At 45.7% G+C, this 12,074-nt stretch overlaps 1 protein-coding gene across 1 annotated transcript in view; it reads left to right on the top strand.

Moving 5' to 3' along the window:
• Window positions 1–12,074, top strand: part of SVIL (supervillin) — a 162,188-nt gene that overhangs the window by 30,381 nt on the left and 119,733 nt on the right. The window contains exon 2 of the mRNA XM_077303818.1: window positions 11,973–12,041. The gene's annotated coding sequence lies outside the window, so the exon portion shown is untranslated. The remainder of the gene's footprint in view (window positions 1–11,972; window positions 12,042–12,074) is intronic.

The following is a 12,074-nucleotide window of genomic DNA, read 5'->3' as shown; positions in this document are numbered from 1 at the left end:
GTTTTAGCGGAGTATCAAGGATGACAGTGAATTCCATAATTTAATTACCAATTGAGTAAAGTCATACTGCCTTTGGTCCCATCTGCATCTCCTGCCCAGTTTTATTTGGAAGGCTGGCAACCACCAGGTGGACCCTGGAGATGTTTCCAGATTGCAGAGGTCAGCTCCCCTGGGGACAATGTCTGCTTTGAAGGGTAGACTCTGTAGCATTATACCCTGCCAAGGTTCCTGCCCTCCCTAAGGGTCCACCCTCCAGTCTCCACGAATTTTCCAACCCGCAGTCAGCCGTCCTGTTTATCAGAGACTCAAAGAAGATCATAATTGGTGAGTGAGTTCTCGGACCACGCCAAGTGGACTGATATTTGATGCAGCACCAAGAACAGTTCAGAAACCCTGAAATGGAGTCTAAACACTCTTGGTTGTCTTGAATCTGAACTGCACTTTCCCCCTCTCTGTTGGCTCCATATCAAATGGTTTTGGTTTGGGTTCAGTACCAGCTTAATTGAACTGAATCAAATTCTTGGTCAAGAATCCAGGCAGGTTGACTTCTGATTTGGGAGTAACTCCGTACTTTTAAACTGCATCTTAAGCAAAAGTGCCAATCCTCAAATTGAAGAAAAACAATTTTTTAAAGGCGGGAATGCATTGCTGGAATTGGGAGCATTGCCTGCCTGTGCCTTAAACTTTTGCTTCAGACCGCTGGGAGTGTTCTGAATGATTTCTGCACGCTTATCCGACTAGGCTCCCCCCCCCCCCCTTCTTAAATCTCACCCTCCCCTGTTAAAGCTGCAAGACTCGTCCATCTAGTATGTGGTAGACTTCATGCTTGGCTGGCAAAGATTTTATTTCGTTTTGTGAAAATCCCATAATATGCGAAGAGCTTTTGGTTTACAGCCTTTGCCACAATGCCTTTTGTTTCTACCCTGCAATCCTGCTTGCTTCTTTCGTGAAGCGGCTTGCTAGAATGCCTTGTAACTTTGTGTTTAAGGTCATCTCTCAAGTCCCCTATTGTTAGGACATGGAAATAATGTTTACCTTTCTGATGTCAGCCGGGAGTGTGCTGGTGTTCGGTAAATTATGTCTAAGTGCATAACGTTGGGACAGTTAGACCTTTCCTTTTTGTATGGGGACCGTTGTGTCTTTAAGGCCTGTAACTGAATGGAGGCAGGTGATGCCAATATTGTGATTCAGGAAAAGAAGCCCTTGAGCCAATGCACCCTTCGTCCACTGGACCCTTGGCATTGTGTGTTCCTTTATCTTCCAGAAGAATTGTCCTGATGTTTGCTAATAGACTTGGTTTTATCTGCCCTGTGGTTTTGAACACGTGGGCAGTTTGTTTAATGCGCGGCTCGACCTTTGCACTAACTGAATGTCAAATATTAGGAGGCTTGGGAGGGGAGAGGACTTAACTCTGTGTTGGTTTTAGCTTTCCAACTTGTTGGAGTAAAGGAAGGATGTATACTTGCTTACTGTACCTTCACTAAACAGGGTGAAACCGTGTAGTAACCCCAAGCAATCCTTCAGCAATGAGTTCAGTGGAAATGACTCTTTAGTCCTCCAGATGTTCATGGACTACAATTCCCATGAGCCCCTGTCAGCAAACGCTGACAGGGGCTCATGGGAATTGTAGTCCTTGAACATCTGGAGGACCACAGGTTGACTACCTCTGCTTTAGACCAGTGGTTCTCAATCTTCCTAATGCCGTGACCCTTTAATACAGGTCCGCTTGTTTTGGTGATCCCAACCATAAAATTATGCAAGTGTTCTTTCACAGAAATTAAATCAAAACTGACCAATGGCGTGAAAATCCATTGTTCATGATTGTATATAAAATGTTTTTCCCCCCCTGGGGGCACTGCTGGAGCAGCTGAGCACGAGCACTTGCAGGAGGAGGAGCAGCAGTGGTGGCTCCCCCCCCCCCCGGCCAAGCTGCTCGCCCTGCCGCGACCCCTGTGAAAGGGTCGTTCAACCCCCAAAGGGGTCCCCGACCCCCAGGTTGAGAACCACTGCTTTAGAAAATGTTTAAGAATGCAACCTTAGAATTATGCCTGTCCATAGGTGCCATCCAGTCACAACAGAGTTATGGCAGCCCCAGCAGGGGGCTTCCAAGGCAAGTGGGAAGTAGAGGCACATCGGCTTCATCTGCAAAGCCTTCCTTGGTGGTCTCCCATTCAAATAGCAGCCCTGCTTAGTTTCCAAGATCAGGCTATGCCATGCTGCCTTCCTTTTTCGTTTTTTACTCTCAGTGCAACAGACAAAGCACCTGAATTGTTGTCATTCATTTCTTACATTTTTATCCCCAGGACTGGGTTTCTCATCTGGCCCGCTTCTGCCTTGCAGGCCCAGTTCAGTCCTCACCCACCCCCTGATCCGGCCAGTTGCCATCTTCAGGCAGGTGGTAAAACGAACTCTCAGGGTAACTGCTGCCACCACCTGGCTAAAGTACAGGGTCGCAGCTAGGGGGGCTAGGACCCTTAGCTGCCCCTTGCACACCTGAGACCTCGCCTCTGTGGTCTCCCACAGCGCCAGCTCCTGAGCACTGTGAGGGGACATGGTTCGGTGCTCCTCCTTTTTTTAATCCTTAGAACTGCGCTTTGAGGTAGGTTAGCCTAAGGGAGAGCAATTGGCCAAAAAAAATGGAGATTCTGTGGCAGAGTGGGAATTCAAACCTAGGTCTCCCCAGTTCTTCGTCTGACACTACACTGGCTCTCATTTAATGTTCTTCTGTTTCCTGTAAACGTTTTGTGGTTACTTGCATCATCTCTGTAGAATCTTGCATCTGGACCAACGTTCTAAGTTTTTACTGCCACATCTTGACGATATAGCTTTTGGAGACCAAGCATACAACCTGATGTTCAGCATTCCTACGTATCTTTGTCATTTGAGCTCTTCTAAGTACATAATCCAGGGTGTCATTCCTGCACAAACCTCCTGTCTTTAAAGCCCGAAACAGATTCTCCTGGTATTATCTTGTAAGGTTGCATTGGCTTGCTGTCTAAAGAATTGCGCAAACCAGTCTGTCTAAAAAATTATGCAGAAGACAATAAATAACAGTAAACTATGGACTGGACAAGAGGAATCTGCAAGAAACTCGATTGTGAAAGATACAGCAGCATTCCCTGCAAGTCATTTTGATTTTATCTGTTTAGATTTCTCCCGCTTATGTTTCAGAACTTCCTTTGAAGGCGAAACTGAAATAATCTGCTCCACATTGCTACAATAAGTTAATGCTCATGATGTTCCCAGATGGCTATGCTTTAAAGTTCTCCATATGTTGAGCCAGGAACTCCTTTGGAGATAGGCTGTGCGCTGTTGAACATGACCGTGCAACTGGGCTCTTTGCTTAGGAAATATGCAGCCGCTTGGAACCTCTGCATTTCATCTCTTAATGACGGCTGCCGGTAATCGGTATCATCTGTAACAAAGGTTTATAAAGAGATTGCATTACTGACGGAGGCAGACTTGTTCAAGCAAGAAATTCGTCGTTCCCTCCAGGATAGACATAGCTATGGCCACGGCTTGTGGAGAGCCGCATTCACAATTGCCGTCAACCAAGAAACCCACATGACTGTATGCCCTTGGCCCTCGCATGTGTGGCGGTGTAAAGTACCATAGAGTCACAGCAGAATTGAGGTTTTCAAGGCAAAAGTTGAGCAGTGATTGTTTTCAGTTGGCCTGTCTCCATATGGCAAGCCCAGATTTCTTTCGTGGTCTCCCATCCACATATTAACCAGAGTGGATCCCTGCTTAGCATCTGACTAGATTGGGCCAGCTTGGTGTAGTTGTTAGGAGTAGGGTTGGGCGGAGCTCCATGCCTGCATGTTTGCGCCCTCTGGCACACTGATACCCGCACCTCCCCTTCCCCCCCCCATGGCTGTACCAGGAGAGACCGGCTGCTGGAATTTTTAGCTGGAATTCTCATTTTCCTCCCTACTATTTGTATTTTAACTGGTTCTCTTTAGCTCATCTTTGAGTTTCTTTTAATGTTTTTGATAGGCTGGCAAATGGATTAGATTTAGAGGGGGTGGAGCGAAAATTGGTGGAAGGAGCATTAACCGTTTGAGATACGCAGATGACACATTACTGGCAGAACACAAGTGAAGACTCAAAACGATTACTGATGAAGGTGAAAGCAGGAAGTGCCAATGCAAGATTACAGTTGAATGGATCAAGAAGACAAAAATGATGACTTCTGGGAAATCCCACAACTTTAAGGCTCAAGATGAAGAAATTTAAATTGTCCAAGATCTTCTATTCCTTGGCTCCACCATCAGCCAAAAGGGAGACTGCAACCAAGAAATCTGAAGGAGATTGAGACTGGAAAGGGTAGTCATGAAGGAGCGAGAAAAGATTCTTAAGTGCTAGGATGCATCACTGGGGACCAAGTTAATTTATGCTGTAGCATCCCCCATACTACATACGGGTGTGGGATTCGGACAATGAAGACAATTGAGAGGAAGAAAATCGATTAATTTGAAATGTGGTGTTGGAGGAAAGTCTTACAGATATCATGGACTGCCAAAAAGACAAGTAAGTGGATTTTGGATCAAATCAAGCCCAAGCTCTTCCTAGAAGCTTTGAGACTAATTTTAGACTATAATATTTTGGTCACCTTGTGAGAAGACACTGGAAAATAATGCCTGGAAAACTTGAAGACAGCAGGAAAAGTGGAAGACCCAGCTTGAGCAGGCTTGTCTCAGTCAAGGAAACCATGCCCCCCAGTTTACAGGACCCAAGAATGGTTATTAACCATAGGCCATTTTGAAGGACATTAATTCATAGAGTCGTCATATTTTGGAAGTGATTGGATGACACTTAACGGGGGGGGGGTGATTTTGGTATTCATGTGGGTTGGAGAAGATAAAGTATTGAGTTGTAAAATGGAACCGTTCCTTCAAATAAATTGTTTAATGTGGAAGACTATATCTTTGGAGATGAGATGGTCTCCTCCTCTCCTCTGTCATAATTCGTGAAGGGTTCATTCTCCATTTGTTTCTACGTGTCTTTATGTGCGGAAGAGGAGTATAAATTTGCTTTAATAAAGCAGCTGCGCAGAACAGTCCTAGATTTTATCACCTAAGCGTTAACAAGCTTGCAACCTGGCCTCCAAAGATGTTATCAGATGTTTGGTAAAAACATGTTATTAGGGCTCCGTGTCAGTCTTGGGCTGAGATGATGTATGGGATGGGCCCGTGTTGGAAAACATGCATCTCACAGGCACAGACAAACCTGGAAAGCACAAATAACCCTTTGCCAGTTTTCCAAGCCTCGGAGAACATTTAAACATTTACAGCAGTATATAAACGGCCAATGGTTTCGTATTTAATAGTTTGATGTTTTCCATCCGCAGTGAAGAATTCCTGCTTGAAGTAGTCCGTGCCCACTTTGTTCGTACTTTAGCCTTTTGATTTCAGTTGTGTTAGTTTTTGTTTCCGTTCGGCTAAAGGCATGTGCAGGAGCTGGAGAGTGCCCAAGAATATAAAAGGAATGTCCCCCCACCCCTCTCAGTTGTCATTCCTTTAAAACAACATCAAAGAATCCAATACATTTGTGCAGGTTTTCCCAGTCGCAGCCCTGTCCTTGGACTTGCAGTATGGCTGGGAGTTTAATAGGTGTTCAAACTGACTAGGATTCAGCCCCACAATCTATTTACATTGGGCTGCTACCTCCCATAATCTTTAGTCTGCCAGGTAAGATCTGCCTCTCAAGCTCTGTCCTTTGTGGCCTCACCCTCAGGTATGACATGGATAGTGACTGGACACAGAGCAGTTTTGGTGGTGGCGCCTTTGCTTTTGAAATGCACTTCCCCATGACACTTGCTCAGCACCTATTTTACTTCTTTTAGGCATCAGGCTGACATATATTTTAACCTAGACTTTTAATTAAGGGTTTTGTCATTCTGTCTTCTTAGTAGTTTGAGGTCTGTCTTATGAAGTTTTATTCCCCATGTCTTATGAGGAGGGGACACCTGGTCTGGCACCAGGTTCCTTCCCAATGCAGAAGTCCCCAGTCTGCTCCAAATCACTACTTAGTGGTGCACCTACTTCCCTCCTCTCCCGGATTGACCCTTTCTTCTTGCCACCCCACACCTGTTCAGTGCCACCTGTAGGAGTGAGAGTTCAGTCTTCTGTGTCTCTGGAAAGTTATACTGGTTCTGCCTTCTTAGTGTGGCCACCACTTTTCTTGCCTGAGCTGCAGGGGGAGTGAGCAGATAAACTCTCACACGTTTGAGGATGAAGGAGTCACTTTGCTCCTCCCCTTATTTTGCCTTTGGTAATATGATTGAGAGGAAGATAAGGTGTTGATAGAGTACAGAAGTCGAACTCCTAGCATTCCATTTGTAACGGTTTGGTAAAACATTCGAGCACGTAGTCCAGATTACTTATGAGCAACAGAACTGAGCAAACGATGGAAAATAACATGGCAGACCACCATCCGTTTTGCCCTGACTAGACTGGTCCCTCACCAAATGGAGCTAAAGCCCTTAGGAAAGTTCTGTGACTTTGAGGTTATGGTTTGACCTTCTTCCCATTGACTGCATGTGGTCCAAATGGAGTCCTTCATGTCAGCTAACATAGGTCCGGAGGTGTGAGCAGAGAGCTGGTAAGGGAGCTTCCCTTTTGTGGCCAGAGAAGTTATAACCTGTGTCTCCCTCTTGGCGGGTATGATTTGTCAGGGGAAAGGTGACCAAACTATCCTTTGGTTCCTCGCTCCCTCTGCTAGAATTGGGATTTCTCCCTCCTTTTTTACATTGGCAGAGTTCATTGGCATCGACATTGGGCTGATTGTCCTTAGCTGGGTGTAGAATCACAGAATCATAGAGTTGGAAGAGGCCATCTAGTCCAACCCCCTGCTCAACGCAGGATCAGCCCTAAACTTCCAAGAAAAGTGTGTATCCAACCTTTGCTTGAAGACTGCCAGTGAGGGGGAGCTCACCACCTCCTTAGGCAGCCTATTCCACTGCTGAACTACTGTGACTGTATAAAAACTTTTCCTGATATCTAGCCTATATCGTTGTACTTGTAGTTTAAACCCATTACTGCGTGTCCTCTCCTCTGCAGCCAACGGGAACAGCATCTTGCCCTCCTCCAAGTGACAACCTTTCAAATACTTAAAGAGGGCAATCATGTCCCCTCTCAACCTCCTTTTCTCCAGGCTGAACATTCCCAAGTCCCTCAACCTATCTTCATAGGGCTTGGTCCCTTGGCCCCAGATCATCTTCGTCGCTGTCCTCTGTACCCTTTCAATTTTATCTACGTCCTTCTTGAAGTGAGGCCTCCAGAACTGCACACAGTACTCCAGGTATCAACTTATCTTGTTTGTTCCTAGCATCTTAGTAACCCTGGGAGATGGGCATTGCTTTCTTACAATAGCCCTGCACGGTGGAGCAAATATAGGGAACTAAGAGAAAAGGAACTAAGCCTTTAAGAGAAAACTGTGAGGTGAAGGGCCATTCCACCCAGCTTGTTTCTCTGGCTTGTTTTAATGGCTTGTTGTTGTTTTATCTAGTTAACTTACTTCACTCGCGAGCTTCCTCAAGCAGGATGACATAAGTCATCTCCTAAAGAAACAAAAAAGATTAATATTGCCTTCCTGTAGGAAGGAAGTCTGCAGTAATAATGAAGAATGCCTCTGAGCGTGCGCTGAATAAATTTCTCTTCATTTAGAAACCTCCAGAAATAGTTATGTTGGAGGCACTTCTTTTTTAAAAACCCAAAGTCATTAGACTGGTAAGTTTACAAAAGGAAATGGAATACGTGCAGCGTTCTTTGTGTGCAATTTTCTTTTCGGTTTTATTGGGAAGAGAACAGCAGCATCAGTCGAATGAATTCTCGATGGCTTTCAGGTCCAGAGTCAACTGTGTGGGTGTGGTCTAGTGCAGGGGGAGTCAACCTGTGGCCCTCCAGATGTCCATGGACTACAATTCCCATGAGCCCCTGCCAGCAAATGCTGGCAGGGGCTCGTGGGATTTGTAGTCCATGGACATCTGGAGGACCACAGGTTGACTACCCCTGCTCTGAAGCACAACGCAGAAGAAAACTGCAACCACAGCCTCCTCCTCCACCAACACTGATACCCTGCTGACAGGATCTGACCTGGAGTTCCGCAGCCAGTCACCAAAGAAGGAGAATGAAGTGATGGGCATGCGCATGGCTCAGAGACAAAAGATGCTGGCAGGGGCTCATGGGAATTGTAGTCCATGGACATCTGGAGGACCACAGGTTGCCTACCTCTGCGTCAGAGGATACGCAAGCCTTCTGTGAATTGCCAATGGCCCAGTCACGCACGCAGGCCAAGAAATGATGATCATGCCTGTGTGAACCTGGCTTAATTCACAGACTTGTTTCTGAGCGGCATTGCAGTCTGCTTGTCATTATGGAATCGGGTTGCGTTCATTTTTAATTTTTTTTTAAGCGATGAGATGAAGTTGGATTCGGTTGTGCATTGGCGGCTGTCTCTGGCGTTCTGTACTTGCCTTTTTTATTTATAATAATAATTGTTTCCCAGTGTCAGAAGTCTTGCCAGCCTTTAAAGCTTTGCGTGTATTGTGTACAAAGGCCACCCCCCTTCATGCACGCACGCACACCGTAGAAAACAATTAGTTCAGGAGTACCCGATGAACTTCATAGCAGTTTGGTAATCTAAACCTGGGCTGCCTCCTTTGCCGTCTAACCAGCTCCGTGTTAGTGTAATCAGAAGATGAATCTCTCCCTCTGTGAAGTTTTCTGTGCTTTAATGTCTTTTAGATTGGCCAAATAAAGAGTAATAACCATCAGGGTAACCTGATTTTAGTTGTGGTGCTGTATTAGGGCGTGGGTGGGGTGAGCCGAGAGGAAGGATCCCAAATTAAGGTGGCAAAGAGCCTGGCGGACTAAATGGCTAACTCAGAGAAATACGGGAAGCTCCTTGTAATGATAGGCTGTCTCCTAATGTCTTCTTATCCCAGATATATTCACAAGACCTTGGAAGACTCTTATAGGGTCCAATGGCACCTTTAAGACCAACAAAGATTTATTCAAGGTGTGAGCTTTCCAGTGCAGGCTCTCTTCCTCAGGCTAAATCAGGGGTAGTCAAACTGCGGCTCTTCAGATATCCATGGACTACAATTCCCATGAGCCCCTGCCAGCATTTGCTGGCAGGGGCTCATGGGAATTGTAGTCCATGGACAATTGGAGGGCCGCAGTTTGACTACCCCTGGGCTAAATCATGCATGCACTCAAAAGCTCACGCCTTGAATAAGTCTTTATTGATCTTTAAGGTGATACTGGACTCTATTTTTTGTATTGCTACTTCAGACCAACACGGCTGCCCACTGGAATCTATCCTTTTGGAAGACTCTTGGCAGTTCTGATTCTTCTTTAGCACACTAGAGGTCAGTGTGTGATGGGAATTCCTGCAGGAAAGTGTAGAGTTTCCGCACAACTTTCCTAGTTGCATCAAATTTCAATCAGGGAACCTGTACTCTTCTGCCATGGACATGGTGTTTTCTCTCCTCCACACCCACTCATGTTTTCTTTAATGTCTGTTTCGGCCAAAGGTCTTGTGTTTAATTTCCTGCCTTTTTAAGAAAAATTCTTTGTTTATCAGGAATAAGGCTAGGACAACTATTGCATGCGAAGCAGAGTAGATTCTTCTGCGTTCCTGCTTCACATTCACGTTGTATGGCAGCGTGACCCAGCAGATGTGCGCATACCACAGTATTTACAGGGATCGTGCTATAGAACCATGGCTCATTTGGAAAGGGTGACATGTTCACCCCTCTCACACTGACAAGAGGCCCTAAATAACTCTTCCTTGCATCAAACAACATTTTAGGTTCACTTTATCCTGGGGCTCTGGTGAAAGCAGGGTCATACATTTTTTGCTCATGTATTCATAATGTTTATGATACAAAGAGGCTTTGTTTCTACCTTAGGGATCATGGCTCAGTAGCTGAGCATCTGATTTCCAAGCAGAAAGTTCCAGGTTCAGGTCCCAGCACCTCCAGTTAAGAAGATCAGGTAGTAAGCAGGTGGCATGAAAAACCTCCACCAAAGACCCTGCAGAGTCCTTGCCAGTCAGACAGTATTGACCTTAATAACCCAGTGTGTCTTTTCAAATGCAAGATTTCATAGACCAGCTTTGCTCAATTTTTTTACCATTCAGAACCCCCATAAGACATTCTTCAGGCTTTGAGAAACCCCAGAAATGGTGCAATTGTGCAGAATATGGTTGGGAAGCAGAGCTGGGAACCCACCCACCCAGAGCCCCTCCCCTTCCCAACCCCTCCAGGTTCATCATTGGCCATTTTGGGAGGGGTGGGTGGGTCGACATGACCATATATGGTCATATCACAATAAACATTTAACATTTAACACTATATTATATATATAAATTCCCACCCATTCAGGAAACCTTTTCAGGGACGTCAAGAAACCCCAAGGATTCACGAAGACCTGGCTGAGAAAGCCTGCCCCAGGGTGACCTTGGACCAATCTTTGTCTTTTCCTGACAAAGTGGTTTTGAGGTTAAAATGGAGAAAGAGGAACGGTGGGATAAAAATGTAAAGAAAATGAGCATTGTGGAGAAGAGGGCTGGATGTCAAAGCAGCACTTAATGGGGAATGAGTTGAGTGGCTAGCCATGTTGGTCTGAAGCAACAGAACCAAGTTTGAGTCCCGAGGAACCTGTAAGACCAACTAAGTTTTATTCAAGGTACTAGAGGCAAAGCCCATTGCACCCAGGAATATAACGGTGCTATTACATATACCTCCACTGCGCTCTTCCTGGGTTCTGCCCCACCCCAATATTGAGATCCGGTGAAGTGGTAAACTCCCTTGGCATTCTGTTTTTGAAATACTGATTGCCTTCCTGTGTCAGCTCATCTGTGTTTCTTTCCAGCAGAAAGCTGAAACCTGAGACCAACACAGGAGGCAAAGGAAGCAGTTGGCTTCCCTCCCTTGCCTGGAGGAGATGGAGGGTAGGAAGAGGCTGAGGCAACTTACCAGCAGCAGGGCCTTTCAGAGAGGCTGGCACCTCTTCCATCCAGCAAGCAGCAGGAAGAGGAAGTGGAGGAGGACAGATATGCCGCATGATTGGCCCTAATTGGGAGAGTGCTCTCTCTCCCTATTGGTGGCACACCCCTAGGGAGGGCCAATCAGGTAGGGAGTGTCTGCATGCAATTTGAACTGATTGGCCATCACTGAGACAGTGCTCTCTCCCTATCTACATGCAATTTGAACTGATTGGCCCTCATTGGGATAGTGCATTTAGGTAAAGGGTGAGCAGTAAATAGAATACATCATAAGATGTTTAACAGAACTGCCTTGAGAGACCAACCCTAAGAGACCTGTGCCTAGCCCAAGGTCAGCTGCCTGTATAGAAAAGGGGAATCAAACCTGTCTCTCCAAATTAGAGTATGCTGCTCTTTAAGCACTACTCCAAGCTGGCTCTCAAGAGAAAATAATCTTTCCCATCCCAGGATATACTTTATAGAAGATATTGCCAGCCATAACCTCCTGACCTTCTCCAATCAATCACCGTGCTGTCTCCAAGGCACATTGTGGACAGGAGCAAAATTCTCCCTCCCTTCCTAGATTGATAGCTAATTAACAGGCCTTAACGATGACCTTGGCTAGCAGCCATGGGGTGGTAGTGGTTAGTTAACATCTGCAGAGCACAGCAACATGAGGGTGTAGCTCAGTGGTAGAATCTTCTTCTAAGTTGGTTGCTTTCCTGACCATGGTCATCCAGATCTCGCACTGTGCATTGATGTGCTGTTTGGCACACCTGCAAGCAACTGTGCTGTTAGGTGAACCTGAAATCATCAGGTATTAGCCGGTCATTTCTGGGTACATCCATCTGGTCATTTCCAGGTTTGAGTTGGCATCTCTGCTGTGTTCCTGAAACATTTATAGTCAAACAAACATTGGTTGTCCTGGTGATTTGAACCATCACTTAATGTGCTCTCTTTTCCTTTTCTTTTGCATCCAGGAAAGTCCACCTTTGCTAAGCATCTCTTCTGCAAGCAGCCTGACAGTGAAGCCATGGCATAGCATTAAGGTAAGCAATGTTTTGTCCGTGCCCTTTAAAAAA

Source organism: Paroedura picta, chromosome 11, assembly GCF_049243985.1.
Source record: "Paroedura picta isolate Pp20150507F chromosome 11, Ppicta_v3.0, whole genome shotgun sequence".
Lineage (NCBI taxonomy): Eukaryota > Metazoa > Chordata > Lepidosauria > Squamata > Gekkonidae > Paroedura > Paroedura picta.
The sequence above is the reverse complement of the archived record's forward strand: the minus strand, read 5'-3'. Positions and strand labels throughout refer to the sequence as shown.